Consider the following 24,257-nt stretch of genomic DNA (forward strand, 5'->3'; position numbering starts at 1 on the left):
AATAAGCTGCCAAGCAAGCAGACTGCTACTTCTCATGGTGTCGAGCTTCTTGAGTGCTGTTGCAGCTGAACCCTTCCAGTCAAGTGAAGTTTATTCCTTTATATTTTTACTATTATTAGTAGGTGAGGAGAAGTCAGGAGGTGGTCCACACAACATGGAATACCCAGCCTCTGACCTGCTGTAATACCCATAACTTTATTGTGACTGGTTCAACTGAGTTTCAGGTCAGTGGCAACCCCCAAGGTGTTACTGGTGTGGGATGTGCTGTGTACAAGAATGGACTGCTTCATTACTAAGGAACTGCAATTGGAGCTGAGCATTTTGCTATCATCAGTGAGCACTGATCAGAACAAGCGATTATAAATATGGTGGGAGTTAAGATTGAATGGTCTGCTTGATTGGCACTCCATTTTACTCAAGGTGGAACAGAATATTCTTTGTTTTAATCTGTTTATTTTAGTTCAATATGGGATTTTGTATCAGAGTATGTGTTTAAACACTTCCAGTCTGCAAGTAGACTGTATCCTCAGATTGGAAGGTGACTCGGAGAGGTTTAGAGTCAGGCTTATCGTTGGATCGTTAGAGGTAATTTTGGATGATAACCTGAGGTTCAGTCAGTTGCATCCTCTTGGTGCATTTAAAGAAGAACAAGAGCTCTCCCTGTTCTGTTTCCACTCACCTCCCTCAACACTACGAAAAAAACACAATTGAATCTTTATATTTTATATATAATGTATATAGTTGGAGGCTTTTGAATACTGTTGTGGACAGCTGTAGAGTTTTAAAACTAATATCTCTCCCTTTTCTCACCACCTGTCCATAACAAAGTTCCAATTTAATTTTTTTCCCTTTTTTAAACAGTGTTGTTATATTTTCCAATGCTTCTCTGAATGCTGATTTTGTAAAGACCTCACCATACTATTGTAAAGTTATAAGAGAAATAAGAGATTCTATTTCACATGTTGGGGGTGCCGGTGATGAATACTTTGCAACACAGGCACACATGCAAACATTTATGAACATATCAAATTAAAATAGAAAAATTAGATTATTCAGTTAGCGACAGCTTACTTGCGCGACATCTGAGAGACACCTGTTTATCAGTGTCTTTGCTTTTAAGATGAACTTCAGAAGTCCAAACAGCAGTCTGCAGTCCCTTCAAGGATTAAGTTGGGCAGTTCAAGAATTGTGGAGAAGTTCTTCTCTTTAAAATTCCTTTGAAGGTCGTCCGAGAAATATTTCTGAAATGTAATTACTGATTTGCTGTTTTGACCAAAGAACGTTGATTATAGAGAGCATAAAATGAACTTTTTCTTGCTGCTTTTTAGGGGCCAGAGGCTTTTCCTTTGTAGCCTGGAGTTAGGGGTTTTGCTATCATCAGTGAATGCTTTATGAAGGAGCTAACTGAAAGTTATTTCAAAATTGTGTGGTTACTAGGCAGTTGGATTCAGTGCTGCCAGTCATGTGACCAAGCCTTTTCAGGTGGTGGATGTGCAGTGAAGTGAGGAGACAGTTACCATTAAGACAAAAGCTTGCGTTTCAGGTAAACACCTATCTATAGTGCACCTCAAGTTGAGTAGAGCTATTAACATCATCTTACAGGATAGGGATAACTTGTGATTCTTTTATAGATGCTCAACTCTGTGGCAATTTATAACACAATAGTTAGAATTTAGTCCCCATCACTAGATACATGAGATGTTGATTGGCTGACTTTGACTTCTGAGAAGTTTTTAAAAGATTGCTACTAAGTCCAGTCACATGATTCTGGTAGCCATCTTTGTTAGGCTGTTCTGTGTGTTTTTAAAAGTCACTAAATATATCAAAAAGGTGGATTTTTAATCCATTCATGACACTAAACATGAGTTGTTAACTACAGTTTATTTTGCACTTGTGTTTGCACATAGCTAGAGTATCTTTTGCAATGTCTTCTCTTGCTGCTCCTATATCTCATTACCACATAGCCTTTGGTAACATTATCCAAAGATACAGCATTAGTTTTTACTAGTAGACTGACAATATCCAGCTATACTTCATCACCATCTATTTTGACTCATTCATGACTATTGAATTATTAAAACTGCTGATCAGATATTCAGTACCGAATGTTCAGAAATTACCTCCATTTAAATGTTAGGGACACCAATGTCATTGCTTTCAGTCCCAGCTCTAAACCAGCCCTTAACTGCCGATTGCATCCTTCACTGTGGCAGCTGCCTGAAACTAATCTCAGACAGTTTGTAACCCTGGTGTCAAATTTGACCTGAGTTGAATTTCCAAACATATTTGTCTCAACACTAAGCAAACCTGTTCCCACCTATAACAACCCCTTACTTTGCCCTTGTCTCAGCTCATTGTTGCTGAAAATCTCATTCATGCCTTTTTTACTGCTAGAATTGACTGTTATAGAGTCATACAGCATGGAAACAGTCCAACCAGTCCATGCTGAACATAATCCCAAACTAAACTAGCCCCACCTGCCTGCTCATGGCCCATATCCCTCCAAACCTTTTCTATTCGTGTACTTATCTAAATGTCTTTTAAAAGTTATAACTGTGCCCGCATCCACTACTTCCTCAGGAAGTTCATTCCATCTGCAACTACCCCTTGTGTAAAAAATTTGCCCCTCATCTCTTTTTTAAATCTCTCTCCTCTCACCTTAAAAAATGCTCCTAGTCTTGAATTGCCCCATCCTAGGGAAAAGACACCTACCATTAACCCTATCTATACCTGTCGTTAATTTTATATACCTGTCACCTCTCAGCCTCTTATGCTCCAGTGAAAAAAGTCTCAGCCTATCCAGCCTTTCTTTATAACTCAAAGTAAAACACATTCCCAGCAGGTGGCCTACATTTTGTCATCTGGGCTCTCAATATGTATGTTTCATTCATCACTTGTGCCTGCTGAACTACGTTGGTTCCCAATGAAACAATGTTGATTTCAAAATCTTCATCCTTAATTCCTGTTCTTTCAATGACCTTGCCCCCTCTTAGTCTGTCATCTCTAGTCCTACAGTTTCTGAGATAACTGTGTTCATATAACTCTTATCTCTTGAGCATCCCTGATTTTAATTGTTCTGCTATTAGTGTCTATGTCTTCATCATGCCAAGGTGGCAGTCTCTTCCAAATCTCTACAACCCGTTTTTTTATTTAAGACACCCTCTAAAACCTACCTCTGACCAAGCCATTGGCCAGTTATTTAAAGAAACAAAAAACTAATTGTTTAATCATCCCTATTTTGTTGTTTTTCCAAGCTAGGTTTTACCTCCAAAGTAAAACAGAAGGCAGTTATCTTTGGTTTCTGTCTGAAGCATCACCTACGCAACACTTTATAATTCATTTATACTTTTAGGGAATATACACTCCCACTGAGAAAATGATGCTTTGGGTATCCTTAGAAATTCTCCATCCAATGACATTCTAGAAACTAAAGGAAAACAGAGGTTGTCACTTGCTTTAGCTGACAACGTTAAGCTCAGGCTATTGCAAGAGTGAAAGGCCTTCCAAATATAAGTTCTGGAAGATAAAAAATAATTTCATAGATAAGAATGCTTTAATATAGAGGCTTGGACAGATTTTTAAAACAGCTCCCAATTCCTTTCTTACACATGCCAACCTAGTATCCCCTTGAATGCATTCTTCGGTAATTCAGAAGAAATGGTCTTGGCCCATGGAGTGAAGAAAATGTGGAACTTGCTGACACAGGGAGTAAGAGTCACAGAATGGTTACATCGCAAAAGAAGGCCATTTAGCTTGATCTGCCAGTATTGGCTGTTTATAATTGCAATTCACTTTGTGTCACTTTCCTATCACTGTGAATTTGAAGAATACATTTAGGGGGATACTAGGTAAGAATGTGCAAGAAGGGAATAGGGAACTCTTTTAAACATCTGTCTAAAAAGTCAAATTCCAAGCTCCCTTTCAAAAAGCACATAGGTCTTCAAGATCAAATAGCAAAATATCATGTTTTCTGCTTTCACCACAGTTTAAAATCATGAGGGGTAGAGATAAGGTGAATAGCCAAGGTATTTTCCCAGAGTAGGGGAGTCCAAATCTAGAGGGCATAGGTTTAAAGTGAGAGGGGAAGGATTTTAAAGGGACCTGATGTGCAACTTTTTCACACAGAGGGTGGTGCTTATATGGAATGAGCTGCTAGAGGAAGTGGTAGAGGCAGATACAGTTACAACATTTAAAAGACATTTGGATAGGTACGTGAATAAGAAAGGTTTAGAGGGATATGGACCAAATGCAGGCAAATGGGACTAGTTTGGTTTAGGAAACCTGGTTGGCATGGACAAATTGGGCCAAAGGGCCTGTTTCTCTACTATATACCTCTTTGGTTCTGTGAGTAAATGTGTATGCCCTCTACAACCAGCAAACTGTCAGTATGTACAAGGTGCAGTGCAGCAACTCGCTTCTTCAGCAGCACATCCAAAACATGTGACTTCCACCATTGGTTTCCCTTTATTCCAGGTCTGACTCCAGCCACCAGTGAATTTATCCCAATTCTCACTGGCTTAGGCTCTTGATGACACACTCAATGAAATGCTGCTTTGAACGTGAGAGAAATCATTTGCAGCTCCCTGCTGTAATTCAGCTGTTGTGCCCATTTTTGGATCAAAGCTGTAATGAGGTCAGACCAGAGGAAAATGCTTCAATAGGAAATGCATTTCTGATTCCAGAGCCAATTGCATGAAAAAACAAAACGAAAACTAAGTGATTACCTTGTGAGTATCCTCTCAACTCAGAATAATTAGATTGCCATAAGCAGCTTAGGGAAGAACGTTTGATGGAATCTGCATTACTCTATAAACTACCTGACGCATGTTGATAAGCACAAAGTAAAGCAAAAAATTGGTGACTTGTTACCTAGACAGTGTTAAGAACATGAATTGAATGTTGTGAATGATTTCCTTTTAAGTGCATTTGCCAATTTGTTTAAATCTTACAAAAATTGTATTAGCATTAGCTGAAACTCCTGTAACTATTGGCTGACATTAAGTAATTATTTCAACTAGAAGTAAGGAATGCATTTTTGCTGGAATCTGGAATTAGATTATAATTATAGATTAGAATTAGAACAAAATATTGGGTCTGATATCATAAGTACTTTCTAATTTAGACATTAAAATCATGGTGGCCCAAGATGAATGACATGACTCAGGAAATCAACATCAATTTGACTTTGCTGTTCAGAACGATGTACATAGAGTCATAGATTCATAGAGCTATACAGCACGAAAACAGACTCTTCAATCCAACTCATCCATGCAACCAGACATTCTGAATTAATCTAATCCCATTTGCCAGTATTTGGCCCATATCCCTCTAAACCCTTCCTATTCATATACCCATCCAGATGCCTTTTAAATGTTGTAATTGTACCAGCCCCCACCACTTTTTCTGGCAGCTCATTCCGTACACGCACCACCCTTTGCTTGAAAATGTTGCCCATTATGTCCCTTTCAAGTCTTTCCCCTATCACGCTAAACCTATGCCGTCTAGTTTTGGACTCCCCACCCTGGGGAAAAGACCTTGTCTATTTACCCTATCTATGCCCCTCATGATTTTACAAACCTCAGTCTCAGAGGCTCCTGAGAAAATAGCCTCAGCCTATTCAGCCTCTTCCTAGAGCTTAAACCCTCCAAACCTGGCAACATCCTTGTAAATCTTTTCAGAACCTTTTCAAGTTTCACAACATCCTTCCTCTTGCAGGGAGACCAGAATTGCACACAGTATTCCAAAAGTGGCCTAACCAATGTCCTGTAGAGCTGCAACATGACCTCCCAACTCCTATACTCAATGCACTGACCAATAAAGGAAAGTATACCAAACTCCTTCTTCACTACCCTATCTACCTGCAACTTCACTTTCAAGGATCTATGAACCTGCGCTCCAAGGTCTCTTTCTTCAGCAACACTCCCCAGGACATTACCATGAAGTGTATAAACCCTGCCCTGATTTGCCTTTCCAAAATGCAGCACATCACATTTATCGCAATTTAACTCCATCGGCTACTCCTCAGCCCGTTGACCCTGTTGATGATTGGGCTAAAGAAATTCTGCAAGATTTTGAGCTCAGCTTACATTTAAAAGTCATGTCAATCCACCCATTTTGAACAGTAGTCCCACTTATTGCAATTCCAGCTATTTCAATGAGGCTAGACTTTTTGTAATCATCGGCTTGATCCTCGTCTTCCAACCTTCTTCAAAATCTTATTTCTAGAACCTGCCAGTCGATCCATTTTGATTTCAATTTGCTGGCTTCTGCATTGGAATGTTACTGGTGGTGGTAGATTTTCTGCACTTGCTACAGTTACTGGACAATGAAACTGGTGTGAAAATGAGGAGTGCCATTTTCTAGCTGATAGGAAGCCTGTGTTGTGCTCTGGAGTGACCCAGTCTCCCCTTTTTCTTCTTTTCTCTAATGAAGCTTATGGGTTCAGTTGGAGCCTCATCGCATAGAGAAACAGTAAGTGCTAAGCATGCTTAAACTCCCCAGACTTTATTTTTTATGAAGGACCGTTAGCTAATCTCCTATGGTATTCTTTCAAACATGAAGTCTAGATGACATGATATAAACAGATTTAGAGGGACTGCAGATAGCTAGACCTGGTCATAGAACAGAGGGGAAAAGTAACAGTTGAAAAGGTTGGGGAAAATAGATGGGAGAAGAGGGTACATGACCATTAATCTCAGTCATCAAACAAACCTACAGTGCTCGGTATAATGTGCTCACTTCCATTTTGATAAAAACTACAGGAAATGTGAAAGGAGACAATCTGGGAATAACCAGTCAGAATAACTACTTGCAGTGAAGTATGAAGCTCAAACTCATACACCAAAATGACCATGCTCCAGAAAGTTTAACAGATGTTACCACTCAGAGACATTGTAGCACGATAGGGAATATAGTTTGATTGGTACTTTCATTCACATCCCATGGTCCTCATGCTGAATAGAACCATTTTGGGAAATAACCCAAATATAGTGCCATGATACTCTGACTAGCATTGTCATTTCCTCGGGTTCATTGTGCTGTCGATTTTATCTGTCTCCAAGCGCGTGGAGTTGAGCAGTGCTACAGAGATTGCCATGACTCTGGCTAGGAGAAGTCCATTTCTAAATATCTGCTTTAAGAAAAGTTGGAGATCTGGATTTTGAGCTCAGTTTTATGCTAGTGGATGATCCAAGTTGAAATTTAAACTTAAAAATATGAGTGCCTGCTGTAGGATCACTATTGTCCAATACATTAGAATTGAGCTTGACTTTCAGTGCAAGGTATTTTGATGAGATTTTATGAGAAAAATATGAGTTTTTTTTAGCTTAAGTTAATTTACCATATGTGTTCTCGTAGTTTGGGCTATTGCAGCTTCCGAAAGAGTTTGCCAAGAAAATGTATACATAATAAAATATGAGTGATTTCCTAGAATCTGCTAAACATTAGGATACAAAAATAAAAATGTGGAAATGTGGCTTAATTGTTACGTCCCTGTGTGACTTTTACAATAACCAGAACTACTCTGTGATTAAATAATTCAATGTTAAAATAATGTATGCAGAACATATGCACTGTTATGACTTTTGGGAGTAAATTAACTGAGATAGATAGGCAAAAACAATTCTCTTGCCTTCTAATTGCATGTGATATTTAGAACTGCTTGATTTATATTCCTGCTCTGTGCTGAATTATTGTGTGTAAAGTTGTTTCCATGTTGTACTTGAAACAATATACAGACAGCATTCTCCTCCTTCACTGTTCACACAATCTGTATTGTTGCCAGTATCCATATTTGCATTGGGCTCCCTACACTTTGGTGATCCTTCATAAAATTGCACGCAACTAATGATGTGCTGCTTTATACTGATGAAATATATCTTCACCTCCCTACCACTTCTCTTGACCCATTCACTGTCCCAAATTTGTGCTGCTTGTCAAGCTTTCTGTATTGGATGAGTAGAAATTGCCTTCAACTAAATATTAAGAATGCTGAAACTATTGTTTTCTGTCCCCACCATTAGCTTTGTGGGTTTACCTACAGCAAGTGGACTGTGGTGGTTCAAGAAGACAGCTCACCAGCACCTTCTGATGGGCAATAAATACTGGCCCAGCCAGCAACACCCACATCCTATGATTGAATTTAAAGAATGTTTTTCCATAGCCACAACTCCTCTCCCTGATCATTGTTTGAGTTGAAACAGACTGCATACAAACTTGGTGTCCTATTTTACACAGAAATGACTTTCTGACCACCTTCACTTTGTCACCAAGACAGCCTATTCCTACTATCATAGCCCTTTGGGAAAATGGTGGTGAGCTTCCCTTCTTGAATCATTGCCGTCCATTTGGTGTAGATACACCCGCAATGCTGTTAGGGGGGTAATTCCAGGATTTTGACCCAGTAATACCGAAGGAACAACAATATATTTCCAAGTCTGGACTGCAAGTGGCTTGGAGGGGAACTTACAGGTGATCATGTTTCCATGTGTGCTGTACTTGTCCTTCTTGATGGTCATTATCGTGAGTTTGGAAGGTGCTGTCAGGACTTTTGGTCAATATCTATATCTAGGTGGTACACGCTACTGCTACTGTGCATTGGTGTTGGATTGGATGTTTGTGATGGTGTCAGTCTTCTTGAGTGTTGTTGGAGCTGCACTAATCCAGACAAGTGGGGAATATTCCATCACACTCCTGACTTGTGTCTTGTAGATGGTGGACAGACTTTGAGGACTCAGGAGGTGAATTCAGTATTCTTAGCTTCTGTCCTGCTCTTGTTGCGCAGTATTTATATGGCTAGTCCAGTTTGATTCCTAGTCAAATTTTCACCCCAGAATGTTGATAGTTATTGTCAATTAATTCGTAAGTCTGGCATATGATGCTATCTTGGTGCTGTCTATGACAACTATTGTCAATAATCATATAAAGCTGCCTGGTTTACTAATGTCCCTTTGAGAAGGAAAGCTGCCATTCTTACCTGATCTAGCCTACACGTGACTCCAGATCCACAGCAATGTGAGTGACTCTGAACTTACCTCACAAACCACTAAATTCAAAAGAGTAGGGATGGGCATTAATTGCTGACCTTGATCATGATGCCCACATGAAAGAATAACGATATAAATACCTGTGTTCACAAGAGCAGATCAGAGGCTGGGAATCCTGTTATTCAGGATCTATTATTTGCATTTAAATTCCGTTATCTGCAGTGATGGATTTGAACCCAAGTTCCCAGAACACAAGTCTGATTCTTATGAATTTTTAGCACAATGGTATTACCACCATACCACCATCTCCCCAAAAATCTGCCACTTTAGATATTCACTCACTCCACTACTGACAGCAGAGTGTACCGTCTACATAACTCGCTGCAGCAATTTACCAGGGGTCCTTCAACAGCACTTTCTAAACCCATGACCTCTAACACCTCAAAGGACAAGGACATCAGATGCATGGGATCACCAGTACCTGCATGTTTTCTACCATGACTCACCCTTTCGTGACTTGGAATCATTCCTTCAGTGTCATTGGATCAAAATCCTGCATCTTCCATCCCCTGTGCCACATGAACTACAGCATTCATGAAGGCAGCTTCAGCACTACCTTCTGTAGGCCAGTTAGGAACGGTAGTAAATGCTATTCTAGCCAGCGACACCCACATCCCATGAATGAATGTATGAAGAAGAAACATTGATCTGCTTGTAAGGGTTAATGAGCTGAAGCAATGTGATTGTCAGGTAAATAAGTAATGTGCATTTGTTCTGAAATCCTGGTACTGGCATTATATCACCCTGAGCTCAAAGTATCAAAATGTTGATAGGATGAAATACTTACTAGGCACTATATCAGGCAGGTTTTGAGTATAATCTGATCTAAATACCTGGTGTAGCATATTTCACAAAAAACATGGAATTGAGGGCATTTCCACATTTGTGCAATACATTTGCATCATCTTTTTAGAATAATGTTGAAATTCTATGAAAGTTGCATTATTTAGTAATAAAGCAAACTATATAATAAATCCTGTATCTCAAATCTGCCTTTGATAATCTGATTTACAATGTTTCTGCTTTGCTGAAATTATTATTCTTCTGAATTGAGTGCCTAAAATGCTGATATTTAAGGTTATTAATTCTGTAATGTGAACAGAGGAATGCAATTGGTCCTGAACTCTGGATGTTCCAATCAAATAAAAGGCTAAATGTTATAGGTTAGTACTGTCAGCATAGAGCAAAACACACTTGGAAGAGCCATAAATTCTGTCTCACAGATTACTAAAGGGAAAAGCCCATTGAAGATTGTCTTTGAATTTCTGAATGTTGGGAATTTGTAAAACTCAACTCAATATCTAGCTGTTGATTGAATCTCGAATGCTGTTTCAAATTATGAATATTTAAAAGGAGGTTGTCAGTCAGAGTGATTTTATTTCTGTTTGTTTATATCTTACCATTGCCGGCTTCAGTGATTTTTCACATGAAGCTTTTAAGGAGAGGATGGCATATTGTATTTTGTAATAATTGAATCTTCAGATTGGATCCTGTCATTTTAAGAACGGCACTTCTGTGTGCTAGACAATGAGTGCCATTTCCTTTTTGTGTGACATTTTCACAGCTGTGAAACATTGTGGTCAGGGATTGTACACAATACAACAATGTACGTAAAGTATTTACTGTCTCCTCCTTAACCAGTTACACACCCACTCTTGTCCTTTGATCCAATTCTGTAAGGGCAGTATTTAAGAAGACATTGCGTCGTCTCTTTGTTGCTCTCTCGACGGTACAGATTGAGATGAGGATTTGACAGTGCTCATTGACCTCCTGTGCCTTGTCCATGAGCAAGTACTTACATCAACAAACTACTGGAGGAGACAGGGGGAAGGACTCCTGTAGCCATTTTGCCCTTTCTCACCTCAAGTATAGTAACATCAGCACTTCCACTGGACTGGCTGAGATCAACAAGACCTGAAATCAAATTTGAGCTTTCCTTATTTGAATAGCTCATTGCTACTCTAGGCCGTTCTGTTGCCAGTTGAGCTTTAGGGATATTATTACGTTTTTGTGGATGATATACCCCTTTGTGTCACTGATTGTCCCATTGTGTTGCAGGTGTTTACAGCATTTTTAAATGGCAAGTCAGGATCAGTATTGAAACTTGCAGAAATTATCACCGCAGAATCATGCTTAATACTGATTCTAAGATAAAATAGGGCATTGTCGGGCAAAGTATGTCCCCTAAGAATTAAATCTTGAAATTGTCATTATTTGGGCTGCCAAACTGAACTAAAATAAATCAGTTACATTTTCAGTTAGAATCCACAGTTGTAAGTGCCGTACACCAAAAGGTCTTGGGCTGATGTTTGTCTGTCTGTCTTTGTTAGTAGCTGTCACATCAGGTTACAGTTGTGCTTATTTAATTCTTTTGAAGTGTCCTTTTTTTTACTGGTTACTTTTCACCAGATCTATAAACCAGATACTGACTGGATAAAACTTATCTTGCTGACAAGTATTGCAGTTAGGCCTGTTCACATTTTGTTTCTGTTGCTAGGATACAAGGTTGCTAAGGAGCATGACAATGCGGGACTTCAGAACACTGTCGCAGTGAAATTTAAAGCTGCCCTTAGAGAATTGCTGAACTGCCTAAAACAGCAAACCCTCAGTTGGGATACCTGCATTCAGTGGCACCTTACTGTGTAGACATTAGGTTTATAGATACAGATGACATTCTCTCATATTCATGATTCTATTTAAAGCTGATTGACTTAGATTTATAAAAGCAAGTTTTATTAACCTGAATCTGTTTGTGGAATGTAATAGATGTCTTTTTTGCAATTAATTTGGATAAAAAATCCAAATTGTTCCTTGTGTTTTTTTCTGATTTTGTGGCAATAACAGGGCAGCATATTACTAGAATTAAATAGATCCCCAGTCGAATTCAAGACGACTCCAAGACTAGCTTTAAAAGAGATGCAAATGCATATCCTTGTCATGTGATGTCATGTTGTTTTTTTAGCTGTTGCTAACGCTCTGGCCAAGAAATTAGCTGCACTGTGTCCATTTTCTTCAAATAGTTTGTTTGGCTGTAGCCAGGGCAGTCTCACAGATCTGTCTTTGAGGAGGAGCAGCAAAGATAAAGAGGTTCTCCATATTCAAAGCAGGTGTTCAGGCAGCATTTTGGCTGCAGGAGTTTTATTTTGTAGCAATATTTGTGCAATCTTCAATTCACCAAGAAGATTTTCATTAAATAACTACGCCTCCTTTCCTTCCCTATGGAAGAAGGGAGGCAAACCAAGAGAGCACTGGGCTTTCGCCCACGTGGGTGAGCTTTCCCTAGGTGATGTTGGTTGAATCCCCCATTGCCTTCCATGGTCCCCTTACTAACCCAGCATCTTTATCAATCAAAAGAGACTCAATAACTGTCAGTGGCCTTCCATGCTAGAGCTCAATTCAGAGAGCAGTTCATCAAGGAGCACTTCACCTAAATCAACACCTCTATGCTCAACGCATCAACAGCCCCACAGTCCTTACCAATTTCCATGGAATCACTATTTAGTGGCCATCCTTCAGTTTAGATTTATGCATCTTGTGTTCTCTTCATTGCAAAGATAAAGACCAAAACCTGAACTAAAACAAAAATCTGATTTATCATTGACTCAGTTACATTTCTATTAGCCAGCAGAAATAATTGAGAATCACTCTTGTACTTGTGTGTGCTCCGTTCCCTGTCCCAGTGCTTCCATAATGTGTGACCATGTGGCTACAGCTTAGGATGTGGAAGGCTGCTGAAATTCTGTTGAAGACACTTCAGTTGGGTGTGATAGATGAATTGTTGTGACCCTGGACTGCGGAATCCTGGCTGCTGACTGATAGCATCTCAGTTGGCGTCCGAGCAACTCTGCTGATTGTGTGACACCAACAAGAGAAGTGGCAGTGTGTTTGGTAGGAGAGCAGGCATGTGAGGAAAGTCAGCAGATATGTCTCCCGTAAAAATCAATATAATTATCCTGGGAAAATGCCTCGCCGTACCTAGAGTTGCAATGTGAAAATTGAGCTGTCAATCATGTAGGACTGAGATGAGGAGAAGTTCTGTCATTGAGAAGTTGTAAATATTTGGAATTGTCTATCCAGCAGAGACATGGATACTCCATGGTGGAATATTTTCACTATGGGTTTTTGGGGGTCACAAGGAACCAAGGGATTCAGGGAATAGGTGGAAAGTGTTGTTCAGGCAGAAGATCAGCCAGGATCATATTGAAAACTGTACTGGACCCCAAGCTCGAAGGTCAAATTATTTACCTGCTCCAATTGTTTTGTGCTCTTAAATGTAGGACTGCTGTGCTGCTTTGGAGGTTAATATTGACCTTGTCCCCAAAACCAAATGCCTGCCTCTGCCAGCATCGTAGCATTTTCAGCTGTGCTATTGATGCAGCTGACTATGTTATTGTAGGATGTTGGACTGAATAGCTTCCATGCTCTAGACAAAGAACATATTTGTGGATGACCTGAATTGCAGTTCCATCTAGCTTTGTGTGTAATCTCCCTGTCAGGTTACCCAGCGTAATAATGGTGAGTGTGTGAGTACTGGGGAAGGGCTGTGATGAAGGATGATGCCGTCACTTAGACATAAAATTCAGCATAGACTTGTTCTTCTGGAGCTGCTTGTTGTGTTGTAAAGTTCTATATAATAGCCTTGAGGGAAATTGCAGCTGGACTCATACATGCTCTGTAATGTTGCCACATTTTGGCGATGTCATTTTCATTGAGATTCACTGAGGGTTTCTCTCCCGCTGGCGTAGCATATTTTCTCATGCTGTCATTCCAAATGTGTCTCCCTAACTGCCTACACTGCCCCATGCCAGCCCAATTCTCCAACTCGCTGTAGCCAGACACATTTGCCACTGCCAGGATGTCCTGGGATATCTGGTGTCAGCACCTCCTTTAAAAGGCCATTATGCACATGATCAAGAACTCAGTCCAGAGCTGACCAGCACAGTTCATGGATTTACTGCAACTATGATGAATAAAGGGAAATTGGTGTCCTACTTTGCACACTGGGACCTGGAGTGATAATGCTAATAAACCTCTTGCTGCTCACAAACATCCAGAATTTGGTTGGAAAATACAACTCATTGGCATTGAGAAAGGCCTTGCTGGACTTCTCACACCATTTTCCCAAATTCCTCACCATAGGCCCACATTGTTCAGGGCCCAGGAAGATTCTGGCGATTATGTGAAATTTCCTTGGCAGGCTGCTCAGCACAAAGTTAGTCTGTGTGAGTTAGGATTATAATGAAATGTGGTGCTGTAAGTATAGGAGCGTGAAGAGGAGCAGAGGAGCGACGTTTTATAATCAGTGAGAGTGTAAATGGTGGAGGTTTGAGCAGCGTGTAAAAGAGCAATATTCAGCCTGAACAACTTCAGTGAAATCAGTTAATTTCTTCTGGCATTGCACCTATGTGGTGGATGTTCTTGTAATTTTTTAAATCTCTTCCCTCCATCAATAGCATCGACACATGGACATCTTCCTGATTTCTGAGGGTATAGGAAGCCCCTCTTCCTGTTCACTGCCTATGCCCGGGCTTTGCTGCTCTCTCATTACTTTCTTCAGCCATCCCTCTGCTTCTAAAGTGTATCAATAGCCAATTTATACCTCCCATTTAGGAAGCGCCATGCGTTTTAAGTGGCTTTATAGATCTGCAATATCTCCCCTGTACAGCCAATGAGTTGTGCAAGTATCATAACTGTATGTCTGGATGATTAAGTTATTCAGGCAGCAGGAATATTGCAACTGGCACGTGCCCCTTGCCCCCTCTGCACCACATTCTCAGTGATCAGATTTCTTGGACTGTTAATTAATGCATCCAAGAAAGAAACATTCACAGTTCTCCTTGCAAGGCTACATGTACCAAATGTTTACATAAGGGCATCTGATAATTGCTGTTGTCCTACAGATAAGTATGGAATCAATTTCATTCTTAGCTGCATGACTGCATCACAACTGTAATTTATTTGTTAGTGAAGGGCATGACAATACCAAACAGTTTTATTTAAATCTGCCATTATATTCTGACTGCCATCGTATTCTGATGTTGGAGGTACATGAGCTAATGTCAGGGACAATGCAGTAGCTTGTGGTCATGGATCAGAGGATGGACTGCATGTGACTATTTGGCATTGTAAAGTTATTGCAGTCTACTTCAAGAGACCTGCAGTGCAGTGTTACTGTTGTTAGGAAGATATGGGTTTCAGAATTCTGTTAAATCAGGACACAGGTGATATTCAGATTCAGAATTCCGTTCAATCAGAATAAATGGACTTGATGGGGTGAGAGTAAGATCTTTGTGATTAGGAGAAAAGATCCGAAGGGACATTGTGATCTAAACTACGAAGTGTTGAATCTTCAGTTACACTGTGAAAGTTGAGGTGTAAATGGTTCGACCTTGTCACTATTCACAATGAGAAGTTAACAGCATCGGGGTAAAGCTGGACTGCACAAGTTGATGTGATGGTGCAAGTCATATTTACAGTGACATCCTTCCTAGCGGCTAACAGGATGGCTTCAAAACAGGATTTTGGAACCATAAGCTAGCAAATCTGCCCAGAAAATATCTACAAAGAGATGAACCTACTTAAAAAGCAAGATGTTAAAAGCATTTTTCAGTCTGATTATTATGAACATGCTCTAATTTAATGTTGTCGGATGTTGTATATCACTGTAAATGACGTCAATTTATAATGATTGTTAATTGCATACTGATTGTGCAGGAACTAAAATTTGTGTGTCTATTTGTTGAAAATTTCAGAAAATAACTAAATTGCTGGGGTGTGATTACTCTTTGAAATGAACAGAGTCTGAACCATCTAACCAATGGATTTGTGGATAGATGTTACGTCCTCACCAAAAAGGAAACAAAGTATGTCCTTGACATTATCACTTGCTTTATTAGGTAAAATTTGTGGTACTATATTTGAAAATGGATGGCCATCAGTTGCTTAGTTGTGAATGTATGCACTTTCTGTTAGAGTTTCTGAAAGGAATCTCCGAGAAAGATGATCCTGGGAAACAGTCTTTTCCTTCAGTCTTCACTGAGGCAATCCTTAGTGACACAAACAGCAGCAGACCCAATGATTGACTGATTTTGAAGTAGTTCAGATACCGGACTCGGGTGTCAATACAAAGGAAGGATTAAAGTCAGGCAGCAGATGAAAGCATTTTTAGCAGATCTACAGGCAAAGATAAAATTAGGATAAGTGTCAATGCATCACAGGAATGCCAGAGAAGCAGTTGATGTATTAGATAAAGGAATGTCAGCATGGAAACCTGAACCAAGCGAGCTCAACGTATCTAGAGCAGTTTCCAGAGTGAGAATTTAAACAGGTTTCTTGTTAGGTGGCCTCAATCTATGCTTACTAACTCCATAAGAATTCAATAATAAAATGAAATTACAATTTCTTAGAGATCTCAGTGCAATGTTTTGTGCAAAATATGGATGTCTTCAGTGTATTTTGTTTTGAAACATAGTTTGTTCATATCTCTAATTTGTATTTGTAGAGAGAGGAGGTCTCTGTTAATGGTATATTAGTTGTGTTTAATTGTATGCAAGTGGTGGGCATTAACTGGGGACACACTTAGAAAGAGACCAAAAACTAACAGGGGCTTGGTTAAGAGGAACAGGTTTGCAATATGAATTCAAGTAAATAAAGCTTGGCTCTGGTTCTATCCTTGAGCACATGCTTTTTTCTGTTGAATAGAGCAAGAATGTTATACTAATATTAACCCAACTGACAAATATATGGAGAAAGAAGCCTGAAGTAGAAGGATTTTCCCAAAACCAGCAAGAACATGTAAACTGCAGTGTTGTACATGTCATCAATTTGGTTGTCTGCATCCTATTGCAGATAAGGTGATTTATGAGTAAGTGGTGGGGAGGTGGGTGTTCCCAATGGCTCTAGGATGCAATCCTGAAGCACTTAAAGCAAAAAAATACAATCTGTGCTCAGGCTGATCAGATCCAGCCACAAGAATACAGACTAGGTCTTGGGAGAAGATTGGGCAAGCGATATGGGCAAAGTGAGCAATGAGGTCTTGGATCAAGAATTCAGGGAGCTAGGCAGTAGGTTAAAAAGCAAGACCTCAATCATTAGGGTGCCACGTGCTAGCAAATATAGAAATAGGAAAATCGGACAGATAAATGCTCAAATGTAGGTGTAAGAGGGAGAGTTTTAAATTCTCTGTTCACTAGCACTGTGTTTGGGGAAGGTGGGACATATACAAATGGACAGGTCTGCACCTGAACCACACTGGGACCAACATCCTTGCAGGTAAATTTGCTAGTGCTGTTGGAGTGAGTTTAAACTAGTCTGGCAGGGGGAGGGGACATAGAATATCAATGAAACAGAGACACATCATGTTACAGCAAAGGAAGGAAGTGTCAGTGGGTTCAGCTGTGTTGAGTGTCAAGAGAGTAGGTCAAGGCTAGGTGGTCTTTACTTTAATGCCAGGAATCTAATAGGTAAGACTGATGAGTTAATGGTGTGGATTGACACATGGAAATATGATATTATTGTCATTACAGAAATATGGTTGAGGGAAGGACTAGCCTGGCAACTTAACATTCCGGGCTGTACGATCTTTAGGTGAGACGGGGAAGGGTGTAAAAAGGGTAGTGGTGTAGCACTATTAAATAAGAAGACAATTACTGCAATAAGGAGAGATGGGTATCTTGGAAGGATGCTCAAATAAGGCTCTGTGGTTAGAACTTAGGAATGTTAACGGGGCAGCGACTTTACTGGGAATGTATTATAGGCCCACAAAGACTCAGCAGGAAATAGAAAAGCAAATATATAGACGGTTCACAGAGGTGTGTAAGAGTAATAATCAGTAATTAGTTACTAAGTAATTATACTAGGGGATTTCAACATTCTCAACATAAATTAGGATAGTCATAGTGTTAAGGGTTTGCGGGGGGGCCAGATTTCTTAAAATGTACCTGGGGAGATTTTTGTATCAATACGCAGAAGGCCCAACAAGGGAGGGTGAAATGCTGGAACAGGTTCTGGGGAAAGAAGCCAGACAAGTGTTCAATGTAGCAGTGGAGGAACATTTTCACCGTAGCAACTACAACACGGTACAATTCGAATTTCTTCTGGACAAGGAAAAAGACAGTCTGCCAAAGATAGCTGTGGATTGGGGGAAGGCAGATTTTATTAAAATAAAGCAGGATCTGGACACAGTAGACTGGGAACAGCTCCTTGCGGGTAAGTCTACAGAGGAGCAATGGGGAGCATTCAAAAAGGAGCTGGGGAGAGTGCAGGTCCAACATGTATTGTTTAGAGGGAAATGTAGCAGCAATAAGTTCAGAGAACCCTGGATGTCTCGGACAATTCAGAACTGGATAAGGAAGAAGAAGAACAAAGAACAAAGAAAATTACAGCACAGGAACAGGCCCTTCGGCCCTCCAAGCCTGCGCCGATCCAGATCCTCTATCTAAACCTGTCGCTATTTTCCAAGAATCTGTTTCCCTCTGCTCCCTGCCCATTCATGTATCTGTCTAGATACATCTTAAATGACGCTATCGTGCCTGCCTCTACCACCTCCGCTGGCAATGCATTCCAGGTGCCCACCACCCTCTGCGTAAAGAACTTTCCACGCATATCTCCCTTAAACTTTTCCCCTCTCACCTTGAAATCGTGACCCCTAGTAATTGAGTCCCCCGAGCAGGGCTTTTAGCAAGTCCAATGGGAACAATTCAGCTGTGGCGATATAGAAGAATGCAGGAAGTGCAAGAGGGAACTTAAGAAAGCATTAGAAGAGCAAAAAGGGGGCATGAAAAAAGGACTTGCCAACAGGATTAGGGAGAATCCTAAGATATTTTATAAATACATTAAAGGGAAGAGGTTAACCAGGGAAAGAATAGGGGTCATTAAGGACGAAGGGGCAATCTCTGTGTTAAGCTGCAGGATATTGGAAGGGTGTTGAATGAATACTCTTCGGTCTTCACTTTGGAAAAGGAGAATGTAGGTAAGGAATTCAGGAACAAGGTCTGTGAGGAACTTGCACAATTTGACATAAGAACTTGGGATGTATTGGAGGTTCTGTTGGGTTTAAAAGGTGACAGATCCCCTGGCCCAGATGAATTGCATCCCAGGCTGCTGTGGGAGGCAAGGCAGGAAATTGCAGGGGCTCTGACACAAAGTTTTACTTGCCCTCTGACCGCAGAGTAAATGCAAGAGGATTGGAGAATGGCTAATTTGGCTCCAGTTTTTAAGAAGGGTGGTAGAGATGAACTAGGAAATTACAGACCAGTGAGTATCATGTCAGCTGTAGGGAAACTATTGGTGAAAATTCTGAAAGAACAAATTAATACCCACTTGGAAAGGCATGGGTTAGTTGATGTAGTTTATATGGATTTTAGCAAAGCTTTTGACAAGGTCCACATGGGAGACTGTTTGAGAAGGTTAAAGCACATGGTATTGAAGGAATCTTAGCAGGGCGGATCGGAAACAGGCTTAGTAGTAGGACACAAAAGCTAGTGGTAGAAGGTTGAGTGACTGGAGGCCAGTATCCAGCAGTGTACCACAAAGATTAGTACTAGGACCCTTATTGTTTGTTTTATATGTAAATGATATAGATGAAAATGTGGGGGGAACGTTAAACAAGTTTATAGACGATACCAAGATTGGTAGAGTGGTTAATACCAAAGAAAATGGTTGTGGGTTACAGGAACATACAGATAAATTGGTCACGTGGGCAGAGAAGTGGCAAATGGTATTTAACCCTGATAAGTGCAATGTAATGAACTTTGGAAAAAGAAACAAGATGAGGGAGTATTTAATGAATGGCAGGACACTGGGTAGTTTAGAGGAACAGAGGGATCTTGGGGTAATTATTCACAGATCTCTGAAGTCAGCAGAGCACATGAGTAGGATAGATAAGAAGGCATATGTATCACTTGCTTTCATCAGTCTTGGCATAGAGTATAAGAGCAAGGAGGTGATATTGGAGCTGTACAGAGCGTTGGTCAGACCATGGCTGGAGTGCTGTATGCGGTTCTGGTCACCTCACTAACGGAAGGATGCGATAGCACTGGAGGAAGTACAGAGGAGGCTCACCAGGATGTTGCCTGGGATGAAGAAATTGAGCTATAAGGAGAGGTTTTGGTGGTTTTCCTCAGAGCAGAAAAGACTGAGGGGAGGGATGATTGAGGTGTATATGCTTATGAGGGGTATGGGAAACGTGGATGGAAAGCAGCTGTTCCCCTTGGTTGAGGGGTTAATCACGAGAGGGCATAGTTTTAGGGTATGGGGCAGGAGATTCAGAGGGGATTTGGGGGAAAAATCATTTTTTCACTCAGAGGGTGGTGGGAATCTGGAATGCAAAAATGTCAAATTTGTCTCTAGTACCATCTTATTTTTGATGTTTTGTAATTACATCTCTGTCTCAATTAATCAGATCATAGGTCATCCCTTCACTTGCTATTAGTTGTTGACACTTTACTCACGTAGTTTGTACTATCTTTTGACACTCTTAATTACCTGGGATTATCTTGTAATGATCACTCCGCCTATAAGTTCTGTGCCTGTGCATTTCCCTCCATTTCACCTGATGAAGGAGCAATGCTCTGAAAGCTTGTGATTTCAAATAAACCTGTTGGACTATAGCCTGGTGTCGTGTGGCATCTGACTTTATGTACCCCAGTCCAACACCGGCACCTCCACATCTACGATTCTATGAATTGGATGATAGATGACTTTCGCAATTAAATAGATGTCAACACTTGCTTTCTGAAATTATTTGTTCAAAATGAGCAGTTGGGTAAGAAATGCATGAACTGCTGGCCTTGCCTGACCCTTCTCAGGAGGAGGCAAAAACAATAAAGAAATTTGATGGTGTTGTTTAGTTCATGAAATATGAAATGTTAAAAGACCATTCTGCGTACAATTTGGTCCATAGATTCTACCTAATATATTCAGTGCCTTGATGAAAAGATCTGTAAAGTTTTCTCAGCTCTCTAGAGGTAAACATACTCTGAAATGTTGACTTTGTCTTCCAACTTCCATTGTTTAAATTCTACCGTTTACTTTCCATAAACCCAAGGATTATATATTCTCTAAGTGAAGGATGATGGTAGTGATATCAATTTTTCATCACAATTATTATCCAAAAACTGAAACAATGCAATGAATGGATTGAGGATCTGATTCCTGAGAAGCCAATTACAGTGAAGCTGCGATAATAATCCTTTCACACTTATCTTGCAGCCATAAGCCACTTATCTCGGATAAGCAGTATCTCTGGAGCGTGAATCTTTTATGACAAATGTATAGCTATCCATTTGTGAAATTACAATTTGTCATCGAGGTACTGGCAGCTATTGTAATGGGATAAATTATGTAAATTGTCAGTGGAGAAAACAATTTCATTTATAGAGTTAGTAGGAACTGTCGATGCTGGAGACTGAGATAACAAGGTGTAGAGCTGGATGAACACAGCAGGCCAAGCAGCATCAGAGGAGCAGGAAAGCTGACGTTTTGGGTCTGGACCCTTCTTCAGAAATTTATAGAGTGTCTTCAACAGAGATGAACATTGCACATAAAATCTGACTCTCCTTACAGAGGAGAATAAACAATAAGTGGGAGAGTTTGGAACACTGACTGAAAGTTTGGTCTTAAATATAAATTTTAAGAAGCTTTTAAAGATTGAGCAGATTCAGGTGGTTAAGACGGAGCTCTCAAAAGTAGATGAAAGGGGCAAAATTTTTCAGATGGTGTGGTTTCCTGCTCCTCCTGCAATAAGATCAGCAGGGACCACATCCTAACCAATTTAAGCCATCCCTCAGCCATGCAGTATTCTGTGCTAATTGACGCCCGTCAGTCACTCGGGGGAAGCCCCATCCCTGAGAGCTACTGGCCAATCTGATTGGGTGGCAGCTCTGTGGTTCCAGCAGCAGTGTCAATGACCAATAATTGGGCAAGTGGACAAGCTGCCCTGGGTCTTACCAATCTCTTGTAAAATTTCTGATGGGGCAGAATCTTGTTTTTTGAGAACTAAGTGTGGCTTCGGGCCTAAAGCTGTAATGTACTTCTGCATGGAGGCGAGTCAGGTTTTTTTGTACGATTTCTTTCTTCTCACCTTATTCCATATTCATGCGTAGGTAAACATCAAATTTAGTGAGTTGGAAGGTCTTCCCCTTGCCAGGGCCCTATGGAATCCCTACTGTGTGCAAACAGGTGATTCGGCCCATTGAGTCCACACCAATTCTCTGAGCATCCCACCAGCCTGTTCCTGTAACCCTGCATTTCCAATGGCTAACCAATCTAGCCTGCACATCCCTGGTCACAATGGGCAATTTAGCATGGCCAATCCACCTAACCTGCACATCTTTGGACTGTGGGAGGAAACCGGAGCACCCAGAGGAAACCTAGACAGACACTGGGAGAATGTGCAAACTCCACACAGGCAGTCACCTAAGGGTGGAATCAAACCTGGGACCTTGGCACTGTGAGGCAGCAGTACTAACCGCTGAGCCACTATAGGTTCCAACTACTGGATGCCATATTTAAAGGCATCCAGACAGCATTTCATTCTGCAAACCAAGAGCAGGTGAATAAAGAAGGGGAGCCAGTACATCCGTTTTCATTCAAGAGCTGAACAATTTGGGGTATCCCACCTGGAGCCAGAACAGATTGGGGAACCTCGCTCAAGTTCTGGATGTAACAAGGTGATAGGTTACAACTGCAAAACTTGTACTGTGCTTAACAAGCAGCTGAATTTGATTTTAATTTCTAGTATGTGTGTTTGAACTTCAGTATTGCCAGTTTTGACAATAAGTGGAATTACTTCCTTTCTCTGGTTGTTGCAGCTTACTACAGAATGATATATCATAGACATGCAAATAATTTATAGTTTACATGTATCAAGCAATGGTTAAAGGTTGGCTGTTATTGTTAGTTTTTCAAAATTTAACTGAAATTATAAAGTATTGAGGAATATGGGAATAGTGCAGGCTAATGGCATTAAGGTGGAAATCAGACATGATCTAGTTACTAGATGATGGGGCAGGCTCGATGGGTTGAACACACTGGCCCTGCTCCCTTTTCCCTGTGCTCCTACATGTAGTTATACTGCTGATGCCAGCTTATATGAGTGGCCAGTCGCAGGCCTGAGTAGGTTGATGGCAACACCTCACCCTGAGCCCAGTGACACAGACTTTTACCTCAGTAATGTCTTGCCATGTGCCATCCACTGGGAGCTATACTTCTTTTGTAACACTGAAGAGCATTTGATGTAAGTTTAAAAGTTCTGAATGGTCCAGTGGATCACTTAAAAATACTTTTAAAGCAAGTCTTTGCACTAAGCTGAAACTTTCCAGCATCAGTTTGAAGTCCATTTATAAGTGGGACTGCCTGCTCCTTATGGTTTAGTGTTCAGGATAGCAGGGGAGGTGCTTAGAGTTGCTGAGTCAGTTCACTACCTTATCTCCAAGGTAAACTGGTGCTTTTCTCTGTCTGATTACCCAAACTGCTTTGCAGCAACCAGAACGTATGACTGTCACCTCTGAATAAGAGGGATATGAGTTTAAGTCCCATTCAGGAGACTGTAGTTCACAGACAAGGTTATACTTCAGTCCAGCACTGAGACCATGAATCGTAGAATCCCTACAGTGTGGAAACAGGCCCTTCGGCCCAACAAGTCCACACCAAACCTCAGAGCATCCCACCCAGACCCATCCCCCTATAACCCACCTAATCTACACCTCCCTGAACACTATGGGCAATTTAGTATGGCCAGTCCACCTAACCTGCAATCTTTGGACTGTGGGAGGAAACCAGAGCACCCGGAGGAAACCCACGCAAACACAGGGAGAACGTGCAAACTCCTCACAGACAGTCGCCCGAGGCTGGAATCGAACCCGAGTCCCTGGCGCTGTGAGGCAGCAGTGCTAACCACTGTGCCACCATGCCTCCCCCAGCTGCACTCTTAAGAAGTGGGAGGAGGGGATAGGTGGGAGGAAGAACAGGTTAGGGAGGCAGGGACGAGCTGGACTGGTTTTGGGATGCGGTAGGGGGAGGGGAGATTTTGAAACTTGTGAAATCCACATTGATACCATTGGGCTGCAGGGTTCCCAAGCGGAATATGAGTTGCTGTTCCTGCAACCTTCGGGTGGCATCGTTGTGGCACTGCAGGAGGCCCAGGATGGACATGTCGTCTGAGGAATGGGAGGGGGAGTTGAAATGGTTCGCGACTGGGAGGTGCAGTTGTTT

At 40.9% G+C, this 24,257-nt stretch overlaps 1 protein-coding gene across 1 annotated transcript in view; it reads left to right on the top strand.

Moving 5' to 3' along the window:
• The first annotated feature begins 4,567 nt into the window (after positions 1–4,567).
• Positions 4,568–24,257, top strand: part of abhd6a (abhydrolase domain containing 6, acylglycerol lipase a) — an 84,858-nt gene continuing 65,168 nt past the window's right edge. Inside the window, exon 1 of the mRNA XM_048606727.1 lies at positions 4,568–4,727. The gene's annotated coding sequence lies outside the window, so the exon portion shown is untranslated. The remainder of the gene's footprint in view (positions 4,728–24,257) is intronic.

Source organism: Rhincodon typus, chromosome 16, assembly GCF_021869965.1.
Source record: "Rhincodon typus isolate 14 chromosome 16, sRhiTyp1.1, whole genome shotgun sequence".
In the NCBI taxonomy this organism is placed as follows: Eukaryota; Metazoa; Chordata; class Chondrichthyes; order Orectolobiformes; family Rhincodontidae; genus Rhincodon; species Rhincodon typus.